At 32.1% G+C, this 10,262-nt stretch overlaps 1 pseudogene across 1 annotated transcript; it reads left to right on the top strand.

The window, feature by feature from the left end:
• Positions 1-3,725: 3,725 nt before the first annotated feature.
• Positions 3,726-8,451, top strand: LOC146915412 (ASI1-immunoprecipitated protein 3-like; annotated as a pseudogene). Its single transcript, XR_015014586.1, has 8 exons — positions 3,726-4,046; positions 4,210-4,272; positions 5,150-5,889; positions 6,030-6,164; positions 6,824-6,907; positions 7,797-7,856; positions 7,949-8,035; positions 8,130-8,451. The product of XR_015014586.1 is annotated as an ASI1-immunoprecipitated protein 3-like (transcript).
• Positions 8,452-10,262: the final 1,811 nt, after the last annotated feature.

The raw sequence follows: 10,262 nt of genomic DNA, 5'->3' as shown, positions 1-10,262 counted from the left end.
TAGAGCGGTTGCGGTGAACAGCAGGTCGTGGTGGATGGAAATTGGAACTTCAAAAAGTTGGGTCTCGTAGAAAGAAACAAGTGATTTTGGAAAGGTACAAACTATTCATACTTTTATTTTATTTTTTGAAAGCAAAAAAAAAAAAAAAAACAAATAAAATAAATGTAATGTTAATGAGTGTATTAATGACATTCTTTAAGAATTTTAGATAGAACTCCCTCTGTCTCGTAATAATTGTCTCTTTAACATTTTTTTATTTTTTTCAAAATAATTGTCACTTTAGAATACTAATACAAAATTTATTATTTTTTTCAATTATTATACACTTATTTATTGAATTTTATGTAACTTAACTATTCCACTAACAACAATTAATAAGGGTATTTTAGTAAATGTTAATAATTTTACCATTGAAATCAACACAATTAATCATTTCCTTAATAATCGTGCACAAACCTTAATTGACTATAATTTAGAGACGGAGAGAGTAAGTTTTAATGAAAACTTTTATATTCAATGTATCAAGAATTGAAGTATTAAGTTTTCTCAATGGTAACTTTTAAATTGGAAATCCTTAAATAGTAGAGTACTCGTGCTCTTTAAAGATGTTTTATTTAATTAATTATCATGTGACTTATTTGTGTATTTATTTTAGAGGATATGAATGTTTTGGGTTAAATATGTTTTTTACCTTTATAAATATTCAAACTTTTCCAAATGATCAATCATGGTATTCTGATTAATGTTTTGTATGAGAATGAGATGATCAATGGAAATTGTACTACATGACAGGTAATTGGAGGGATACAATTGCTTTTGTTGCAAATCTCGATCTTACAATGAAGAAGAGATACCAACAGTATGTAGGTAATGTTTCTAATACAAGTCTTTTTATTTATCTTCATATGCAATAAACAGAAAAATCTACAAATACTTGGTTGTTTTATTATAGATTTAAACTATGGTTATCACAAATAAATTGTCTAAGCCATTATTGTCTATGTCAAGGTAATATGTAATGAAATAGTCATGGATTACATGCATAATGTTTTAGCTTGTTCGTAACCCTGCAGTTCGAAATTGTTTATAGTTAAGTGTTTATATTTTTTTGATTGAAAAAAGAGAAGTTAAAAAATGATTAATGAGTGTTAAACTACTAATACACTAGTATTGTATCAGTTAACTTGCTATGGAAGTTAACTTGTTTCACAAGCTTCCTTCACTTTGTAGCTTCACCATTACAACTGTTAGAAGCTGTCAGTTAGTTAGAAGTTATGTGAGTGAGTTAGTTAGAATCACAGCTACTATATAAAGTTGCATTGTAACAAACCAAACATTATTCAATGAATCAGTTTCAATTTCTATGATTTTCTCTCTTTCTTCTTCCTTAAGCTTCTGCATTTTCTCTGAATTCATCATAGTGATGAACGAGCTCCTTTTCCAAGTTCAATTATGAATGATAAGTTTCTTAATCTCCATGTCAGGGTCTCGAAATTGTAGAAAGAAAAATCCTCCTGTAGTCTGCACCACAACACCTCAATTTGTAAAGCATAATGGTTGAATAAATACAATATCCTTTGCTTGTATCTAACTGGTATTTGGTGTAAACTATAGAAAGTATAAATGAATTGAATTCGAACAATAGTTTATACAGTATCAATTAAATTCTTCTTACGTCTATTGAAATTCTTCTTATAGTATCAAAACTCATCCTTTTCCTTTGCCTTATATATGTATTTTTCAATGTAAGACATGTATTTTTCATAATATACTTCCTCAGTCCAACACCATTGGGGTTGGTGCTTGGATAATCTTGTAGGTGAATCAATAGGTTTTAATACCATTATAAAGATATCAAAAGGAAAAGGAAATGGAATTGAAAAACTGAATTCTCATATATTCATTGAATTGAAATACTGAACTGTAGGGTTCAGATTACACGTATTTTTACAATGTTTATCCTTAATTCTAATTGATGTTAACCTACACTCACTCTTACTAACTCCAAGATAATTTGCAACTATAAAGTAGAAAAGTGGTCTTAAAATTTGATTAATGAAGTAGTAAGAGTTACTGAGGCTGGAAATTAAAGAACAGTGTTTTGGGAAAGAATGGAAGTGATGTCACCATCGAAACCTTGTCGGTTTCTGTTCTCTAAAACCATTTAGCAATGAAGAACAGGAAGATGGTCAATGTCATTCCATCATCTATAAATCTTGAGAAGCAGTAATTTCACACTGCAAAATATGAATATTGTAATTTAACAAACAGAACATTCCATCGCATGTCAGAGATACATGCATATTTTCAAACCTCAGAATTATCATTATCATTGTATTAATTTGTGAGAAAAATTTGTGAGAAATTACCTCCTGTTTGGTCCTAATTAAGAATGCTAAAAGCACTTCAGAACAAATTATATTTTTTTAATGCCAAGGCTGGTAATGAATGCACAGTATAGAACCATTTCAACATTTCAACAAGCTTGGATCTGGCTTGCTTCATGAGATTGAGATCTTTTCTTTCCTGAGAAATAACTTATTTTGGGATCTAAATGTTAAATTAAAGACATCCTATAATGAGTCCTCTTTGTCCCAAACTGTACTTTTGAATGCCTTGGAATAGGTTGTATGCGTAAACCATTGATTATTTATATTCTATCATGATTATGCCATATTACAAGGCCTAATAGGACTCAGCGGAAGGTTTGTTTTGATCATGTAGAACAAATATTAATACTTTGACCTGACACAAGGGAATCTAATCAACAAAGGATAGAGTTTTGAACAGTATAGCATTATAAGAGGATTTCAATGATCCATGAGACAAACACAAATTACAAGTTACCAAAGCAAAAAAATAAAAAAAGAAGAAGAATAAACAGTAAAAGATACTCAAAATACATCCAGCAACATACATGTTTTTCAATTTTCATCCTATTTTCTACACACAGATTGCAGAAACTCAAATGAAAACAAAATCACTCATACAAAACAAAATTTCAAAAACCACAACAGCCAAAAAACTCTGAACCCGTCCATCAACATTACAGATTCACCTTCCTAATAGAACCATTCCAACAACCATTGGAACTAAAATATATATAGAAAAATGTTATCTGCAAATAGAACTAGAATGTTGGTATTGAGTAAAAAGCACTAAATGGAAACCACACACCCGTGGATTGATCTTGAAGTAAGCCAGTGACAACAGAATCAAGGGCCAACCATCCTAGATAGAAAATCCACAAGCGATCCTAGGTGATTCAAACCATTTATTTTCATTTACAGTGTTGTTAATCGCAAATCTTGGAACAATCTGTACAAGTCTAAAACAGGAAAACTTACCACATAGTAAGATCATTTCCAATATGTTTCTTTGCACACGGAAAAGGGAGATATCTTATAAAGAATGGACTATAATAGGTATTCTAATCAAAATACAGCATGAGAAGGACAAATTAACCAAAAAGAATTAAACTCTAACATGAGGAGTACGAAAGTTTCCTACCCACCAACACTGAGTAATAATTTTTTACAGAAAGTAATAAACAAAACGAAATAAAGTATCCTTCAATTTAATACATCTTTAAACAAAATACATTAGGGAGAAGTAAACTTATCGAATTTGCATGCTCCAGATAACAAAAGTTATATGACTCATTCAAAAAGAGAAAAATATAATTAAATAATAAATATAATAATCAACTCGAATAAATCAACTCTAAATAATAATAAATACAATACCGTGTGTGTGGCCATTCCAATTCCATTCTCTCCGTCAGAACTCTTAATCTGACAACATTGTTATTCCAAAAACCCATCCATTATAACCAAACTCACAGGTTAATAGAAGAAGAAAAGATGAAGTCAAGTGATGAGGCGGAGAAGGAGGAAGATAAGGAACTGTCCAGTGAAGAAGAAGACGAAGAATTGCAAGTTGAAGAAGCTAAACCCATTGGTGAACCTGTTAGGGTTTCCGGAAAAGGAAGAGACATAAAAATGCATTTTCAGTCCTTCGATCTCCTTGGAGACCAATACACACTCGTATATGAATATTAATCAATCATCTCCTCCTCTTTTGTTTCGTTTTGCTTTTCGCATGTTGTCACTATTTGGGTTTGCCAAATTCAGTTCTTAAACTTTTTTGTTTGTTTGAAGTGATTCTATAACTTATTGTTATTCTTGGTGTTACCTACTCTTTCTGCAGGAGGACCCTGTGCTTCTTTTGCCTGAGGTTAAATATCAAAAGCCGTATGTTGCAATTATCAAGGTCAATTCCTTGTTAAATCTACTAATAATACTATATTTACGTGCCTTTTTCATAATAAATTATATACTAGAAGTGCATATGGAGTAGAACTGATAAATTCCCTTTGTTGATAATTTGTACATGACTTTTAAATTTCACAATTCTATGTGTTTAATTTTTGTAAAGTTTAGTTTTGATATATTATTAGTGTATAAAGGTGTTGTCATGGAAGTGTGATAATCAATTACAACGAGAAGATTTTCAATAATTTGCCCGTGGTTGATATATTAATGGGATGATATTGTGGATGAGATCAGGCAGATGGGCAACGTGAAGCTGCGGAGGACTTCTTGTCCTGTCTGTTTTTTTTTTTAGGTTCTGTTTTGCCTCTATTTGTTTGCTGCTGTGTTGATGCCTTCTTGTTATTTTCAGTTTAGCAGTCCGGTTATTTTGGCTTTCGGTGTCCTTGGGTCTTTTTGTTGTTGTGATGTTGTTCTGTTAAATGTGTTGGTGGCCGACAACTTTTGTTTTTTGTTCTCTCGGCTGGTTTTTAACACCATGATAATTAAAAATCACACAAGATTAATTGTTGTGATTAGTGCTAAGATCTTTACATTGTCATTGACAATGCATGATAATTAAATTCCTTTTTAGATTAGCTTCCCTGTCTTGATATTGGCAATCCCTGGAATATGCACGTGTTGTATTTGGCATGTCGGGTTGTCCTCATTTTTTGGCTTTTGATAACAAGGTTTCCAAATTTTCGAGTTGTTATATAATGCAACATATGTTGTGAATCACATTGATCAGCATTGATGTTTATAAACATATAATGATAGGTTTTGTAACCCCCTTCTCTTTTCTATTTTCTGATTACCAGAGATGTTTTTTTTGTCAGGACATCACACTATCCCAAAATGGAAGCTTGATGATCACAGGGCAGTGGTTTTATCGTCCAGATGAAGCAGAAAAAAAGGGAGGTGGTAGCTGGAAATCGATTGACAACAGAGAGTTGTTTTATAGTTTCCACCAAGATGAAGTTCCTGCAGAATCTGTTATGCATAAATGTGTGGTGCATTTTGTTCCCATACACAAACAACTTCCAGATCGTAAGCAACATCCTGGGTTTATTGTGCAGAAAGTGTATGACACAAATGAATTGAAACTATGGAAGCTAACTCATAAGGACTATATGGGAAATAATCAACAAGAAATCGATGAGCTTGTTCAAAAAACTCGTCAATGTTTGGGTGAACTACCTGATATCGAGACCGATGAACCTGCTACCGATCAAGAAGGTCTGATTAAGGATAGGAGAAACTTAAAGAATGGTGTTTTTTAAGGGAGGATGAAACATCTCGAAATAGTCTCCATTCTCTGGAACCAGTAACACTAGGGAATTGTGCAACTAATTCCTTTGAGCACCATCGCATATTAGTGAATTTTAAAGCGCTAACAGGAGATACCCATCGTGACAAGGGTTTGTCGATGTTGCTTCAAAATGTTCAATACTTGTTTGATACCGATGAGAGAAAAATTAAAAAAGACAAATGTGGTGACCGTTCTGATACTATCAACAATGAAGGCATTAACATTAGTTTAGGAATACCAAATGAATCTAAAGACAAAGTTCCGAAGGTATTTCTTGAAGTACCCATTTGTGATTGTGATCTCTTGTGTGGATTTATTTATTTTGTCATAATCTCTTCATTGTTTTCTCTTTTCCTTGAGGTTTTTAACTTATGATGAATTCATCCTTTACCTTTTTCAATCTACAGAACTCCAAGTCTTTTGTCTGGCCCGATGTTGCTGTCCCAGTTGTAGTTTCTCTGGAGAAAGCTTTATACGATACATTTTCATCAGATTATCAGAAGTACAAACAAAAGCTACGACAATTGGTATTTAATCTCAAGGTTGGACATTACTTTTTCAATATGGATCGTTAAATGTTTTTTAGCGCTTTCTTTGACACATATGAGATGAAAAATCACATGTCACTACTACATTTGATTTTGAATAAGGTGGGACAGTTACAGTTTTTGGTTATAGTTGAATAGTTTTTTTTTTTAATTATAATACTTATTAAAAAATGATTATGAGGAGATTAATCTCTGATAAAATGGGGCCGTCTCAACTAGGTTATATATAGCCATATGTTATTATGTACTGATGAATTACTGATTTAGTGGTTTACTATTATTATCAGTAGGTATCATTTCATATTTCTGATATCTGAATATGTGATATTGTTTGTATTGTAAACTTTGTCTTTGAGCTTTAAACATGGGTAATTTGAGTAAACTTTTAACATTCAGAATGATGTGGTCGACTAACGGTGGATGCTTTTTAAGTTCAGGAACTAGTTCAAACAATGTGTTGTTTTTTTTTTCCCTTGATCTACATCATCTACGGTGTTATCCAAAGTTTTCGTATTATGATGGAATTAAGGTTTTGAGGGGGCTGGTTCTTCTGGCCTTGAAAATTGTTCTTAGTTAACTTATTTTTACAAAGACAAATTTTCTGCAAGTTGTGATGGGTTGCTTATATTTATTTTTCTGACCTTATTTTACAGAACAATTCATTTCTGTTACGCCGTTTATTAAATGGAGAGCTAGAACCTTCAAAAGTATTGAATATGACACCTACTGAATTGAAGGTATCTAATGAATGCCATATTTCTAATCTTTTTTTTTTTTTTTTGCATTTACAACTTTCAAGTTCTCTAGTCACACGATGATTTTTCCCTGTCAATTACGCTATTAATTTCTAATTTAATATCTTCTTGTAAATATTTTGTTCAGTCAATACAATTGGTTCGACCTTTATCATTTTCAACATATTTTATTTATTTTAACACATTTTAAATGCTAGTAAAATAAAAGAATATACTTCAGCTTCAGTTTTATTAACAACTATGTATGATTATTGCTTACTCTCATTAACACATTCTAAGAAAAAATTGGTATTATAAATTTTCCAACCTTTTCTTTGGGGTGGGGAGTTAGAAGGGGTCAAAAAATTTGTTTAACCTCTAATCAGATCAGACCCTATTTATGTTACTAAGCAATGGTGACCACCATACGTTTGATCTAACAATTTGTTTTTCTTGTATTTTCATGGCTGCATCATTCTTGGGTTAAATCAGCAGTTCGATAATTCATTAGCCGTATGCGATCAATTGACGATAAAATAGTACTATAATTAATTTAAAATTAACTACTTCAGTAGTAAATCTTTGTCATATGTGTGTTTATAATTTTTTGCGATGTTTTGAAGGTCGATTGTATTGTGTTGAACTTAGTGGTTACATCATAAAATGATTTAAGTGTTGGATAAATTTATTAGAATGTACTTTTAGAAATATTCCTGTACTTTAGAAAAAGGCTAAGGGATGTTTTTGAAATTGAGAACCTCATGTGCTGTTTGGTTTTTAACTGAAGCACATCATGAAATAGTTATAGCTTCAATAAGCAAGTTCTTTCAAGTAACTTTCGAAAGATTAATCTGGTTATTTTGTGGTTATTTATTGAATATTTGAACCCAAGGAAGGTTTGACTGCCGAGGAAATATCAAAGAATGAGCCCAATGAGCCACAACACATGCAGGTCGCTTTTTGCTCCATCCGACATTCTAATGTTATCTGTTAAATTGTGGGAATATTATCTATTGAATATTAGCTTTTCTATTGGTGAAACAGATGACAGATGCTCGATGTAAAATTTGCAACCAGCAAAAAGTTGGCGTGATGGATATTATCTGTGCAGGACATGCTAACCGATATATGGTTAAAACATTAATGCTTTACTGATATTTAAAATTTCTAATTCATCTCCTGCTATTTCTATGACTTCAGCTTGATTGTGGCTCTACTTTTTCAGCTGGAATGCATCGCTTGTGGTTCTTCCTGGTTTGCCTCTTGTGATGTGGTGTCTGTCCTAACATTAGATGCATCAGATTCAAAATGAAATATATGCATGACCCCATAGGCAATTTAGAAGTTTGATGTTGGGAAGAAGCTAGCGAGTCCCCTTGAATCTTACAAGACCAATGACATCTTTATGCCGCCTATATTTGAAGCTCGTAAATCATTTGGCAAGTCGAAGAAAGATGAAAATAGCAAAGCTTCAGGGCGTTTGGTGTAAACTATAGATATGAATTGAGTTCGAGCAATAATTTATGCAGTATCATTTAAATTCATCTTATGACTAATGAAATTCAAATGTTGAGTAATTAAGGATTGAAGACCTTTTTTTGGCTTGTTCAAAAAAAAAAAAAGGATTGAAGAACTTTAATATTGAAATGTCAAAATTATCGTATCAAAACTTCAAACATAATGTTTTTGGTTCTCGCTCTCAAAGATCTTTGTTTGGTAGATCGTTTCGACTTCCTTTTTTACTTCAACGGTGCAGTATTTTGCAATTTTTTGTGACAAACGAATCATCATCTTTTCTCTTACACGTCTCCACGTCTCCTTTTTCGGCTACACTCTTCCTTTTCGGATGAGATCTGTTTTTCCTTTATCGTCACTTAAATCAATCCCACTAACCCTAACTTTCTACCCAAGTTGAGTTAGTGGGTTATGGGTAAGCCCACAAAAAGTAAAACAATATTACTTTTTCCACCCCATGACAAATCATCTGATAACCTTTTTTTAGTATAGGTTTTGATTCTGCAATATTTTTATTGCATTAATTTTGTAAGCTTATACCAAGATTTCTAGTCTACATTTGAAACACCATATTATTTCAGGCACCATAACAATGCTCCAATTTTGTTTATCTGAAAAACTAAACAGGATGCACAATGCATAATTCCTACTTGTTTGTATCTTTCCTTGTTCTCTATCTTCTATAAATGTCAATATCCTTCGATCCTAAAGTCGTCTTATTTCATGCATTCCCAACATCCTCTAATCCACAGCTTTGGCTGAAAAAGTACAATGAATTTATGTGAATAGACGGTATAAGTTGTTAAATTGCAGTGGTTGTTGATTATGACCTGTACGCCAAAGAAGAAACACGCAAAGTCATGACCAGAATATTGAAGATTCATATAATAAAGTGAAACTCCACACATACTTGAGAATTAAAAAGTAAGACTTCACATGTATTTAGTTTTTGTCTGGATTCACATAAAAATATTTTGAATACGTAATCAGGAATAATGTTTTGAATACGTTGAGACAAACACAATCAAAAATATATTTTATCATAAATATTTGTCACATCAACAAATTTTCTTATGTATCCTCACAATTTTGCTTCAAGACAACAATGGCAGACCATAAAGTACCTTCTACCATAAATTCCAGATCAACTATTTTCTTATGTATCCCTTGTTTCTAGCCATATCACTCTAGTTGATGGTTGTACAACTAAAGTGACAAGCATCCTTATCATGTAATCAACATATCCAGTAAATCAAAACATAACATACATCCAGATTATTATAAACAAAAAATGTATATTCTACTGATCAAATATTAAATTCCAGCCATACCTCTCATGGTCTCCTATATCGGTCTCATGTAATATAACTATATTTAGAAGGAGTAAGAAAGTGATTACATTAAGCCATTCGTACAGGCTGGAAAATTAGTAACTCAACTACAACAAATTAACAAACTATAGTACATTGACATAATTTCTACAAGAACTCCCACCAGTTTCTCCAACATTTTAGAAATTGAAGTTAAACACATACATCTCATACAATTTTCAACAAATTTCAATTATATATGCAAAATTTTACTTAATTAGGAATTGGAGTTATGGTTTCTTGTCAAAAGAACAAAGAACCCCAAGTAGTCAGCTTCGAGGTGGGCATCCTTTTTTGTGTCGGGTGGGGCGTCAACCGGCCATAGGAAGACATTCATAATAGATTTCACATAACTGGGGATGGAGTTTATCCTAAACAGGGAATGGTTGTTGGAGTGCAGAAAGGTTCAATGTGGAAAGTGATAAATCATTAGAGCAATTTTGAAAACAAGGGTAATAGTTGCACTGCCAAAA

This window comes from Medicago sativa, chromosome 6 (genome assembly GCF_051527215.1).
Source record: "Medicago sativa cultivar Bolivia chromosome 6, Bolivia_mono, whole genome shotgun sequence".
NCBI classification, from domain to species: Eukaryota; Viridiplantae; Streptophyta; class Magnoliopsida; order Fabales; family Fabaceae; genus Medicago; species Medicago sativa.
This window is presented reverse-complemented; position numbering and strand designations above follow the sequence as displayed.